This window comes from Eptatretus burgeri, chromosome 2 (assembly GCF_056783735.1).
Source record: "Eptatretus burgeri isolate ZD-2024b chromosome 2, Ebu_testis_v1, whole genome shotgun sequence".
Lineage (NCBI taxonomy): Eukaryota > Metazoa > Chordata > Myxini > Myxiniformes > Myxinidae > Eptatretus > Eptatretus burgeri.
The window spans coordinates 70,851,565-70,865,641 of record NC_140962.1 but is presented as its reverse complement, the minus strand read 5'-3'; the positions used below and the strand labels follow the sequence as shown (position 1 = coordinate 70,865,641).

The window sequence follows — 14,077 nt, the reverse complement described above, 5'->3', positions numbered from 1 at the left end:
AATCCGGAATAACATAGTACAATTTTTTAAGCGATTCATCACCATTGAGTGATGGGCCAAAAACAATACATCGTACGATATCTCAAAAAGTTGTGGATGGATGATTACAAAGATTGGTGGATGAGTTGGGTAGGAAACAAATACAAGCCGATTAGATTTTGGTTCAGGTCCAGATTCAGATCCGGCCAATCAGTTGGATACAAAATGTAAAACCGTTCAGCCTGGCAGAGATACGCGCGCTCTACCGATTGTCGTTCTTAAAAAATTGTCGTTTTGTCATTCCATACAACTCAAATAAAGACCCAGTGTGTTGATGTTCTGTATTCAACACGGGCAGGGAAAAGAACAGAGGTTCATATACAATTGAAATATGTGCCCTGGGGTTTTGTACAAATGAAAGAATCTTATTTATCTACCTTAAGGCCTCAAACATACCACTGGAGAATACCAGGGAGACAGACAAGACACAAGGAATACTTTATTAAGGCTCATGCAGGCACCGCAAGTCCAACAGGGTGTGTCTGGAGCAGCGAAAGGCAGGCAGGACCATGGTCATGCAGGTCAGAAGGGAGGCTTGGCATGATGCTGGAGGTGCAGCATGGGTGGGGGAGGAGAGAATGGTGCGACAGTGGGAGGTAGTTGTGCTCTCTACCCCATCCGGTGAGCCCTCTACACTTCTCCATTCTTACCTGCAGACGTACTGTAACCTAACTGAACTACGTACTCTCCGCCAACCCTTTTATACCCCCAGCTCATTCCCCACCGCGTGACGTCACCTATCCCTGCTCACTATATGCTCATTGGCTGTTCAGGCACCATCCAAGATGAAGCTCCACTCCTAAACTTCTTGGTCCATCCCAAAAGTTTGAGATCTAGCAAGAGCGTGCCTGAACTTGTGCTTCAGTAATCTCGAAAGGCCAGTTTCTTTGTAAAGGACATAAAAGCCAGATATATTGGGGATAAAACAATAAAAAGGGGCTCACAGAAAAGCGGTTTTCGACACAAGCAATGTGAGAGGAGATGACATAGTTTCTATATGATTATCGATATATATATATTCCGATTACAGTTCATTTTCCCCTGACACTTGTGCTAAAACATGAACCAAGGAAATAACTATTCAAATATATGCATTCTTAGCCTCAAAAAGTCATTTCTGAAACAATATTATTTTGCAGTTCTGACCAAGTATTGAGCAAGTGTAGGAAAAGACTCGGTCAGATTTTATAACTCATGTGATGTATTGTGATCCTTACCCCATCCAAGCATGTAGAACCATGCAGGGTGTGGTTTATTAATGAACACAGCGACGACAACCAATGAATGCAAGTAGACACCCTCACACAACATCCAGAAGTAGTTACAAGAAGTCATGTACTGGTGCAGGATGTGCAGGATCTTAAAAACACCCTACAATGAAAAGCAGCACCACATTTGTTCCGTCAAGATATTCTCAAAATTAAAGTTTGGCAAATGTTTGTTGTTACGATTCACTTTCATGTAAATGATGTAAATACAAGTTATGCATTGCTCCAAATGCCACTATTTATTTATCAATCACCTGACATGTTTTCATTACACTCAGCATCAACCTCAACAATTATCCATCTTACGGACCAAGTTACGAATCGTGTTGAGAACTGCCTAAAGGCTCTCGAGTTGATTTGCAATGTCCACGTATTGTGTGTGTGTGTGTGTGTGTGTGTGTGTGTGTGTGTGTGTGTGTGTGTGTGTGTGTGTGTGTGTGTGTGTGTGTGTGTGTGTGTGTGTGTTGTGAGCTTGAAGCCAAGTTCTAAGGCCTTGGTCTTGGTCTTGTTTTGCAATCATCACAGTTAAGTCACACACTCAACACACCAGCTTGTTGACCAAATTGCACTGAAGCCAATTTTTTCTGAGCAAGGGGATCACTGTGGATATCTTGGGGAATTGCTCCAGTCCCGTATGTTTCTGTTGCCAAAAGCACATTGTCATGGTATGAGTTGCAGATATAAATGTTGACATTAACAGCAATGGAATAAATTCTCACCGAATGTCTTTCCACAAATTCGTGGTGGTTGGTCAGTGTGGTGAGGAAAAAGATGATGAGGATCGAGTTGAAAATGTAGGAACAGAAAAGGTTTTTGTGCAAAGTCACCCTTTGGCAGCTGAGGATGCTGAGGATTTAGAGACAAATGAGATCTCCATTAGTCGGACACCTCGACACTCGTCATTTAAGGTGGAAAACACCACCGCCGCAGAAAGGCATCGTTTTCCAAGGTAACAAAACACACATAAAATCTTTGCACAAATTCATTTTTCGTTTTCACGAATGCATTAGCACACAAATTCTGGACCGATATGTGTGCACATAAAAGGCTATGACATTGCCACAGACAGGTACGTGGACACATCCAGCCATACCTAAACTCAGGCTGATCAAAGGAATGGTACCTGATGGCCTTAATTCACACTTTCTGCAAATGTGTGTTACCAAGATAAATTCACCAATTAAGGTCAGCACACATTGCTTAATCTGAGGGATTGAGACACTGGGGAATGTGAAACTTCCTGATGCCTAGTGACAACGTCAATGAATTATATATTCCGAATATCATTGAAACCGTCCATCGTTTTGTCTCTGAAATGCATGCCAGTCATGCAGGCATTCTGGTCTGCATACATCCCGTGTTTACGTCAGGCCCGATAAATTGATTTTTGTCTCATCAAATATTTGAGGTTTTTTTTTTCCTCGCCTTATCGCCTTGTGTGAAATGATATACACTGGCCTTTCGGTGCATGTTTACTCTGTTTCTCCTTTTGGTAAAATATGAGTATTGGCCAATATTGTGCTTTGGCCAATAAGCTAGAAGGTAAGTTTTTGGCCACCATTACAATTTCTGACAGTGAACAAGGCCATGGAAAAGAAAAATATATATATATACACAAAAAGCAGCTTCTGCAGCATGTCCAAATCAAACCAAATGGTATCCCATCACTAGTTTCCAAAAACATCTAAATCCATTGGAACCATACTCTGTGCAGAGCGTCGGTGCTGCCGAAGCAGTCTCCTGGGCTACTGGGCACAAGCCTGAATGGGTCGCCACTCCGACGCAGGATACTCGAATGGCTCAATCATCCCAGGAGGCTGGTACTCATCACCAGTTTGGCTGCCTATATAAAGTCCACCTGTGACTTGCTTTGTCAGGTGCAGCAAAACTGTGATGATATATTGAACAAAAGTGGAGTTCAAGTGGTGACTCCTGAATTAGCCAGGTCTGTGATCATGTTTGACATGAGGGTCTTGTAGGTCAATTTCATGTTTGTAGCATTTGTGCCACGAAAATTCTTCCTCAAGGACGAAGTCATGCCTTGTATTTAATGTCGTGCATTTGATGTATTTGATGCGTTTTCCCCTTTCCACCCATTCCCACACCAGGTATGGCTTAACTGCAGACTGTTCACAATTAGGTAAATGTTTGAGGTCATCATTCACCTCCAAGGCTTGTGAACCCAACCCACCCCTCTCTGTCCCAACTAATCTCACTCTATAACCAGAACCCACACTGGGGGATCACACTACCCACACTGCCTCCTGAAAATTGTGAGTTTTTGACCGAGGATGGTGGACAAAATTCTGAGTATGTGGTGAGCCCAAAAGGCAACAATGCCTTTATTTTCAAATCCTACTCTATTGTTTTACCTTTGTCTGCTTTTTTCCTCTTGTCCTTCATCCTTTGAAGAAGTCCACCTCCCATCTGCCTAAAATATGGGCCACATCAATCCCATTCACATGAAGTGTTCAAAAACGGATCCTTTCAACTATAGAGAAGAAAGTTCACTTTTATATTATAAGCAAACGCGTGCAATCCATCATTTCTGCCAATGTTAAGTTTTTCCTGTTTCAAACCTGAGCCTGTTCTCTGACCATCATTTTGGATTCCAATCTTCCACAATTAATTCTGGATATTCTGCTGCTCCTCTCAACAATGGTTGAAAGACCTAAATCTCAATCAAACAAGTAGTCAGGAGCATCTCCCTAGACATATGTCAAATATTTGACAGTCTGGCATCCTGTTTTGCTTGCCAAACTTTCTGCCTGTAGCTCACAAGGCTGCCTTCATTCCTGGATTTCTGATTTCCTCCATTCATGCAGTCAATGGAACCCTCTGTTTTTGTCCATAATATTTTGAGGTTTCCTGACTCGCATTGTTGGCTGAAATATCCCCCCCCCCCCCCCAAGATAGTATGCTGGACACCTCCTTGTACCTTATCCACATAAACGACCACTCTAAATGCTCGGGGAAAACTCTCACTTCCTTTTTGCAAGCAATTCCACTGTGTCATACAGTATTATACTCAATGGTAGACACATAGTAGCTTCATCACACTCTGCTGATCTGGGAAGTATTAGATGCTGGTCTGATAAATGGAGCATGCCCTTCCATCCTTGGAAATCTGAGTCTCACCTGATCACTTTGGAAGACTCATCAAAAGAAGCCACCTTTCCATTTCCATAGTTAGCCATTGAAAGAGGTTTTAAGTCTTGTGAATTTCTAGGCCTTACTATCAGCCAGGATCTTTCCTGGGTCGATCAAATGGCAAACTTAGCCTCCAACGCCAAAAGCAGACTGGGAATCCTCTTAAGTTCACAGTGTTTCCTTGAAAAGTCAGAACTACATACACTCCGTAGTTCAATGGATTAATGCTTGCTCTCCTATGGACTGGAACCCCAACATCACTTCTCTCTCTTCTGGATTGTGTGGAATCTAAATCTATCAACATTAAAATCTCCTGCAATGAGATTGAAGCACAAAGTCTGCTGTTCTACATCATGGGCAGGACAGTGGCCTTTCTATTTTATAAAAACCTCTCCTCTGATTTAACTCACATTACACACTTAAACTCTTTTGTTCCTCACTTCTCCCATCTATGGAGCTATCTTCCAGGCCATTCTATCCTCCTCTTCCATTCAAAGCTTCAAGCAGGTGGTGTACCACCATTCCCAAACCCCCATCAACCCTTTCTTATCTATCGCTCTTTCTTTCATATTTCTGTGTTTACTCCCCTCTGCTGTCATATTTTCTTATTTGTCAATTGTGTTCAAGAGTTGTCCTACTGCACTACTCTCATTTCTTACCCACAATCACCTTACTCTTCGATGAGTCTCAATGTTGTCGAGAGAAAAAAAAGAAAGAAAAGAATACACCAAAAATAAACAAATATCAAACTTTTTGAAAACAGTACTAAAAATGTTCCTACATCTTGAATATGAAAGTAACTGTGTAACTGTCACGATCACATTTGTTATAATTATGGTATTGCAAAGCAACATCATATCAGTGCAAATTGTTATACAAAAATTATCTGTTCAAAATGCCCCCGACATGTAAAAAAAATTGTTCCACCTTTTCAGCAATCAATATTCACATTATCCACAAACATCCTCACCGTAAGTAACAGAATATGAAGACAGATGTGGAAAGTGAAACGATGGAGAGTGCATGTCCAACGAGAGACAAGTAGTAAATGTTTTCAGTTTCCTGCAGATATCCAAAAACTAGACTGAGTGTGAGCTCTCCAAAAACAGGATTCATCAAACATGTCGCAAAACTTCACGTAGAGACATACATTCTGTAGATACTGTATCGATACACTTCCGCATCAGGTGATTGATGCCTTTATATTTGTGGTGTTGTGCATAGACTGGACGCGAGAGGGTGCGATGAGGAAGGAGTTCAGGGTGAGAGGTCAGGAGGTGTACAGAGCAAAGCTTGTTACGTTCCAATGTTCAGTTGAATAAAACCGTTGGAGAATATTGAATTCCTCATTCTTGGAGTATTTTACAATACAACAAACTGGTGACGAAGATGGGATTGAACTTGAATCCACTGACACCCTTTCTGAAAAACCCGGGTGAGCCTTCAATGCCTTTTATGGCCTGGACTCGTGTCTTTGAAAACTACGACAATGGACAATAGGCTAGACAAAAGGGCTCGATATGCTGATGAGATAATGTGCACTGAATAAGTTACTGCTGCCGGGGGAGAGCTGATGGAAATTGAATTACTGTTAGATACAGGCTCGGCAGTGTCAATACTTCCTGAATCTGTCTACCTGCAATGTTTCAATAATGCGTCAGTGACTGAGCCAAAACTACACCTGGTTAGCTACCTGAGAAATGTGATACCTGTGCGTGGTTGCCTGAATGTGGATGTGACTTTCGAGAATTACTGTGCACCCACTGAATTTTAGATAGTGCGGAGCGGCACTGCCATTCTGGTCAGAGACCTGGTTGCTGCACTTCACATGCAACTACTGAATGGTGACATCACTTCTGCTTCAGCACGAGGCTGTTTTCAGAGGATAATGTCTGCCATTATAAAAAACACCAACCTGGAGCTCGGTGTTACCTTGACGATGTAATCGTTTTTGGAGGGACTCCCGAAGCACATGACAAACTGGACTGAAAATTGATGCAGCTGGACTGAAACTGAACCTTTCAAAATGCCACTTCAGACAGACAAAGCTGTCATTTTTAGGACATATAGTGTCACACACAGGACTGAAACCTGACCCTGCCCATGTTGTTGCGGTGTTAGAAGCACCCTCATCAAAAGACATGCAGAGTTTGTGCTCTTTTCTCAGGTTCACATCATGGTATGCGAAGTTCATCCCTAACTATGCATCGGTCATTGAACCCGAGAGAATTACTGCGGGGAACATCCACCTTCTCCTGGTCAGTCACAGCACAGCAAAGTTTCGATTTGTTTAAATAAATGATTGTCCGTAGTCCAGCTCTCACTCTCTTTGATCCGTAGCTCCACACCGTAGTGACAACCGACGCCTCCGAGCATAGCCTTGGAGCGGTCCTGACGCAAATTCATGCTGACAAAACGGAGAAAACTATCGCATTTGCATCCCGAACGGTGGCTGAATCGGAAAGAAAATATTCCACGGGGGAAAAGGAAGCACTTGGATGCGTGTGGGTGACAGAAGTGGAGGACTTATCTCTGAGGTAGACATTTCACTTTACGCACTGACTGCAGTCCTCTCACTAAACTGCTTTCCACGAAAGGATTGGGAAGAGCTGGAATGCACGTCGCCAGATGGTCCGCCCAACTTGTGTCATTTAATGACATTCAGTACTAGTCCAGCTCTGAAAACGTTACAGCTGATTGCTTGTCTCACCTTCCACTACCTACTTCAGAGCCCAGTCTGGAGGATGATGTTGAGGTTGTCACGCTCACATTGACCCTCACTGCTGAACAATTCAAAACTGCCTGTATTTCGTGCCCCATTCAAACAGAATTGCGTGAATTGCTTACAAAGCGCTGGTCGAAAATGTCAAAAGGCCTGGATCTAGATCTCCTTCCTTACTTCAGATTGCAAACTGAACTGTCACTACAAGAGGGCTGCGTGATGAGAGGTACTCACCGCCATCTTGTTCCGGAGACGTTACAGCCGCATTTCATCAAATTAGCGCATGATATGCACCAGAGCTTAGTGAGGCCAAAGCAGCGGTTAAGAGATCCGTTTTGGTGGCCGGGAATGGACGCGCACGTCGAGTCCGCAATCAAGGCTTGCGTTACTTGCCAGCAGCACGACAAGACAGCTATGACATGCATAATCATCACTACTGCCGGTTCCTTATCCCGATGCCACTTGGGAGAAATTGGCAATCGACAGAGTGGAGACCTTCGATTCTGTGCCACTAGATTGGCGTTTCGCTATCACTCTCATTGATTACTTCAGCAAAGAGCCAGAAATTGCCTTCACCTCCCAGGTCATTTCCACTACAGTGATAAAGTTCCTGTCAACTGTCTTTAGCAGAGAAGGTAACCCAAAGGAATTGATATCTGACAATGGTTCACAATTCACATCCCAGGAATTCGAAACCTTTCTGAAAGACAGAGACACTACCCACAGGAAGTCAGCATTGCACTACCCACAAGTAAATGGGGGAATTGAGCGATTAAATAGAAGCTTGGAGGAAAGCTTGCTCACTGCTAACATTGAGGGGTAAGACTGGAAAACATTCACAACGGACTTTCTTCAAACATAACGGGCAACTCGACATGCCATAACACAGTGATCACCTGCTGAATTGCTTCATGGGAGCGAGATGCACACCAAGCTACATGTATCTGGTTTGCAGATGCCAAAGCCCAACATCCCGTCACAAAAGACACGGCGCTCAGAGTACAAGAGAAGGAGAACAAGCAAAAGGTGTACACCACCAAATGCCATGGAACAAAGGATGTGAACTTTGAATGTGGTTCCTTCGTCCGAGTGAGAAAACCTGGCATCCTCCGAAAAGAACAATCCAAATTTTCAGCGCCTTTGCAAGTAATGGAGCAAAGAGGATCACACACGTACAAACTGTCCGATGGACGGATCTGGAATGCGTCTCATTTAGCATCTGCCTCTCAAAGGAATGGAAGAGGTGATGCCGAGTGACCACTCCTTCCTGACATCACCGCACCACCAGCGCAAGACATCACAATCTGTGCCGGTCGGCCAGGATGTCAGAATTCGCAGACCTCCAATTTGGACTCAAGTTTATGTGATGAACTAAAGTCCTTTGAGAATAAGGAAAGGAAGCTAATTTAAACTGTTGCCATGTTTATGACTACTTGTTTTATGGTTAATCCATGCTGTGGGAATTACTACATTTCAACTTCTAGTTAATAGATATTATTGTTGTCCACTGAGATACAGTATGTATCTGGTTAAAGAAAGGGGGATATGTGGTGTTGTGCATAAACTGGACACGAGAGGGTGCGATGAGGAAGAAGGAGTTCGGGGTGAGAGGTCAGGGGGTGTGCAATGCAAAGCTTGTTACGTTCCAATGTTTGGTTGAATAAAACCGTTGGAGAATATTGAATTCCTCATTCTTGGAGTACTTTACGAAACAACAATATTGTCATGTGTACAGACAGTTAAAATCGACCATGCACGGATGGCCAAACAGTTACAGCCGAGGCGTTCGAGTTTTTTGGCGGGAACCTTTCGCGCGCGTGGGAATACCAAGCAACGGAGACTTGACTGAGGATTTTGCGGGTTGAAGCATCCAAACCAAAAAATATACAATAATGCAAGAAATGCAACAATAACTATAATAATCAAATGTTCAACAATTATGTACAAGGAAAGGAATCAAGCAAAAGCAAATAGTAGGCACCAAGAAACAAATAAATAAAGGAAGCACTCCCACACACAGACGCACTCGACAAACAATGGGGTAGAAAAAAAGACACCCAGAAAATCCCCCAGAGGCCAGGCTTATCTGTCTGGTGAGCAGGCAAAGGTGTCTTGTGAGCGGATGGCAAAAAAAACATCCATCGCCCCTTGGAGCGAAACGCTCGGCGCCGACCAAATCTCCTCAGATGCACCCCACCGCGACCAATGCCAATCTTCTGCACCAAAGATTGCAAACGCGAGGCAATGGAACCAGGGTTCAGGCTGAAGTGGGGCAGGCACGACCAGGAGATAGATGGAGAGAGAAAGAGAAAGAGAAAGAGATAGATGGAGAGAGAAAGAGAAAGAGAAAGAGATAGATGGAGAGAGAAAGAGAAAGAGAAAGAGATAGATGGAGAGAGAAAGAGAAAGAGAAAGAGAAAGATGGAGAGAGAAAGAGAAAGAGAAAGATGGAGAGAGAAAGAGAAAGAGAAAGAGAAAGAGAAAGAGAAGGAGATAGATGGAGAGAGAAAGAGAAAGAGATGGATGGAGAGAGAAAGAGAAAGAGATAGATGGAGAGAGAAAGAGAAAGAGATAGATGGAGAGAGAAAGAGAAAGAGAAAGATGGAGAGAGAAAGAGAAAGAGAAAGAGAAAGAGAAAGATGGAGAGAGAAAGAGAAAGAGAAAGAGAAAGAGATGGATGGAGAGAGAAAGAGAAAGAGATAGATGGAGAGAGAAAGAGATAGATGGAGAGAGAAAGAGAAAGAGAAAGAGATGGATGGAGAGAGAAAGAGAAAGAGAAAGAGATGGATGGAGAGAGAAAGAGAAAGAGAAAGAGAAAGAGATAGATGGAGAGAGAAAGAGAAAGAGAAAGAGATGGATGGAGAGAGAAAGAGAAAGAGAAAGAGATGGATGGAGAGAGAAAGAGAAAGAGAAAGAGATGGATGGAGAGAGAAAGAGAAAGAGAAAGAGATGGATGGAGAGAGAAAGAGAAAGAGAAAGAGATAGATGGAGAGAGAAAGAGAAAGAGAAAGAGAAAGATGGAGAGAGAAAGAGAAAGAGAAAGATGGAGAGAGAAAGAGAAAGAGATAGATGGAGAGAGAAAGAGAAAGAGAAAGAGATAGATGGAGAGAGAAAGAGAAAGAGAAAGAGAAAGAGAAAGAGAAAGAGATAGATGGAGAGAGAAAGAGAAAGAGAAAGAGAAAGAGAAAGATGGAGAAAGAAAGATGGAGAAAGAAAGATGGAGAAAGAGAGAGGGAAAGGGAAAGGGAAAGGGAAAGGGAAAGGGAAAAAGAGAGAAAGAGAGAAAGAGAGAAAGAGAGAAAGAGAGAAAGAGAGAAAGAGAGAAAGAGAGAAAGAGAGAATGAGAACGAGAGGCACAACCAGCCCAGGTTCACCTCTTTTATAACCCCTGATCACAGGATCTTCTCGAACCTTCTTTTTAGTTTGCCATCGTGATCTCCATCGACCCTACATTCTCCAACGTCGTTCTCCCAGCCTGATACTCTCATCTCTAAAGCTCCCTTCCTCCTCCCCTGGTGCATTTTTACTGTTATATCCTGCACTCACTGCAGCCTCCATTTCCATCATGGCCTGCGACAATACCGCAAAAGCCCAGTCCTCATTTCCCAAACATAGGGATGGCGACAAGGGGTTGTTACGAAGAGGGGATCCAACATATAATCCCTATGCTAATTATCACGACCCCCCACCCCCTGTATGGGGGGAACAAAAATACGCCTTCACACTACAGGTTCCCTTACTTAAAGTGACGGCATTGTCGTTCCTAATCGCGTCACATGGCCCATGCTAAGCTATGCATTCCTATCTCAGCTAAAGTCATTTGACCGACCCCCACAACCATAACAATATTGACACAATTAATCAAGTTGAAAAAACGCACATCATGTTCATCTTTCTTGATGGAGATGCATCGTGTGTAGTTTGACCATGAATAGTTTCTGGTTGGAAGCTGAAACCAGTTCCCAGTTGAGTCACAGACTTTGGAAGCAATCTCTAGTGGTAAGAGGCAAAAATAATAGTTTTACAGAAATTGAGAACCATTTTAAACAACCTATATATAATAATTATTGCTAAACCATGGTGGTTTGACAGTTTCGATAACAGACTGAAACCTTGGAAGATGGAACATTCATCATGCGTTTTTGATGAGGAGTTGCCATTGGTTTGCTGAACTCGTGAAGTTTGTTATTTATGGTGGATTTCCTAAGTCCACAGGTAAAAGGTGGGATTATAAAGTGTTTCATATATATATATATATATATATATATATATAGAAATATATATTTATATATACATACATATATATATATATAAATATATATATATATATATATATATATATATATATATATGCACGAGGTGTGTTCAAAAAGTAGCCCACCTTAATTTTTTGTGCGTAAACAAATGAAGCTAGGGAGGCGCGGTTTGGTACACGTATGTAGGCGATCCTAATCCGTATGCGTGAATATTTTCCCACCTGCAGAAGCTGTCAGTCGTCGACAGACCGCCGATGAGTGAGGAAGTGTAAGTGAGCACCGTCGGATTTTCGTTTTTGTCAAAATGACAGAAAAACTTGAACAACGCTACTGCATCAAAATTTGTGTAAAGCTTGGCGATTCCCAAGTGGAAACGATCTGCAAGATTCAACAGGCCTTTGGGAACAAAGCAATGGGCACCACACAGATAAGAGTGGTACAACCGCTTCAAAGATGGTTGCACATCAGTGGAAAGTGAAGCACGTTCTAGTAAGCCCTCAACGAGATAGTCATTGACCAAGTGAGGACCCTGCTGATGCAGGATCGTCGAATCACGATCAGAGAACTTGCAGACGAGGCGGGCATCAGCATTGGATCCGTTCATTCCATTGTGAGTGAGGATTTGGGCTTAAGGAGAATCTCAGCGAAGTTCGTGCCAAAGCTGCTAACGATCGAGCAGAAGCAACTCTGTTTGGAAACTCAGGACATGCTGGAGACTGTGAACAGCGATCCCAACTTCTTCAACACAGTGATCACTGGCGATGAGACCACAGTGATCCGTCATTTTGTCAAAAACGAAAATCCGATGGCGCTCACTTACACTTCCTCACTCATCGGCGGTCTGTTGGCGACTGACAGCTTCTGCAGGCGGGAAAATATTCACGCATACGGATTAGGATCGCCTACATACGTGCACCAAACCATGCCTCCCTAGCTTCCTTTGTTTACGCACGAAAAATTAAGGTTGGATACTTTTTGAACACACCTCGTATGTGTAAAAAGTGCAAGAGCTGTATGAGTGCACTGAACAGATCAGGATGCAACAGGACAAAAAGAGAGAGAAAGAGAGAAAGAGAGAAAGAGAGAAAGAGAGAAAGAGAGAAAGAGAGAAAGAGAGAAAGAGAGAAAGAGAGAAAGAGAGAAAGAGATATCAATAGCAGAGCCAAAGGCCAAGACAAAGGGAGGCAGACAAACAATGGGTGTGGGAAGGAATGGGGGACAGGCAGGGCCGGATTAAACAGTCCGTGGGCCCTCGGCCCATAATCGTTTCCAGCCCATCCACACCCATAATTACAGTGTGCACCGCACACACAGATATGAAACACCACCAACAGCAACCGTTCACTGTTCAACCTGAAAACAGTATGGCATTCTGTGAGATGGAGTTCTTCGAGTTCAATTGGATAACACCATTACTTTGTGCAATTTCTTTTTCTGACTTAATATTTCCCGTTTGATGAACAAATATCTATTTGGTGTGCAAGTGTAATATATATTATTGAAATGTGAAAAAAATACATACTGTTTCAATATATATTGTTGCGGTGATGGGTATCGAGACACCAGCTTGTCACTCAGGGGGATTAATCCCCGGTTGTCCTCGGTAGAGCCGGACCTGGGGCCACCGCTCACAATTAACGTTGTGGTACAGTGGTTGTTTTAAAACCACGAACGTCACCCAGTCAACCACGAGTTCCAGTGTCCACAGTCTAATTATTCTGTTTAACTAGAGGTCACGTGGTTACCTTTGCGGGGAGCGCGCCCTTGGCAAAGCACCAATATCATCAGATTAGATTTTAATTAGGGTGGCTGAGGGTTTTAACCGCTGGTGCGTGCCGACGATTTTTTGGTCAAATCTGTGGTAATTACCTCCCAGTCTATCTCGGTTCGAACAATGTTAGACCAATGGAAAGAAAGGACAAACACGAACAGGTTGGAAAATGACAAAGAATTTATTAATAATAAAATCAAAATGCCAGGAAAGAGACAAAGAGCACATGCTTATCGGGGGTTGACTTACAGCTAAACACAGACAAGGGTACCCAGCAGATCATTCAAGGGGAGGGGAGGGGGAGAATCGTCTCGCTCACCAGAAAGTCGTCCGTGAAGCAAAAACGTCCTGAAAATGCGTGCGTGTGTGTCACGTCCATTACCAACACCCAGCTTTGCCGTGCACCCTCTTGCGGAGCAGCCTTGAATGCCAGTCGAAGTCTGGAGGGCACCGAGATCATCTGTCGTGGGTTTAGACCCTGGTGTTGTTGGTGATCGGCCCATTGGCGACCTTACTTGTTGGCAGTGCTGCTCACACCCACAGGTGCACCACACGCTCACTTGCCCAAGCACTGGGAAGGACGAATTGTTTCATCGGTGCTGGTCAGACACTCGCTTCTCCTCACGTTTTTCTCTTCACACTTTTCTCTTCATGTTTTTTTTTTCTTCAGAACGTACCTCTCGCTCGTTTTTATATCTCCGTGCCGTCTCTGCGGGGTGCCGCCTGCCCCAAGCTCATCCCACCCCACTGGCGCGCGGTTACCATGACGATCCATGCGCTCCCCAAAAAGGCGGGTGTCGGAGCTCACGAAAGATTGCCGCTGAGGAAGAATGGGGGCGGGCTTCAGAGCTCGTGAAAGAAATATGTGTGA

At 43.5% G+C, this 14,077-nt stretch overlaps 1 pseudogene across 1 annotated transcript in view; it reads right to left on the bottom strand.

The window, feature by feature from the left end:
- LOC147032271 (calcitonin gene-related peptide type 1 receptor-like) overlaps window positions 1-14,077 on the bottom strand; it is a 58,521-nt pseudogene that overhangs the window by 35,878 nt on the left and 8,566 nt on the right. Inside the window, exons 4-7 of the transcript XR_015055101.1 lie at window positions 11,060-11,172; window positions 5,428-5,519; window positions 2,027-2,153; window positions 1,257-1,410 (exon numbers count right to left, since the gene is read on the bottom strand). The product of XR_015055101.1 is annotated as a calcitonin gene-related peptide type 1 receptor-like (transcript). The remainder of the gene's footprint in view (window positions 1-1,256; window positions 1,411-2,026; window positions 2,154-5,427; window positions 5,520-11,059; window positions 11,173-14,077) is intronic.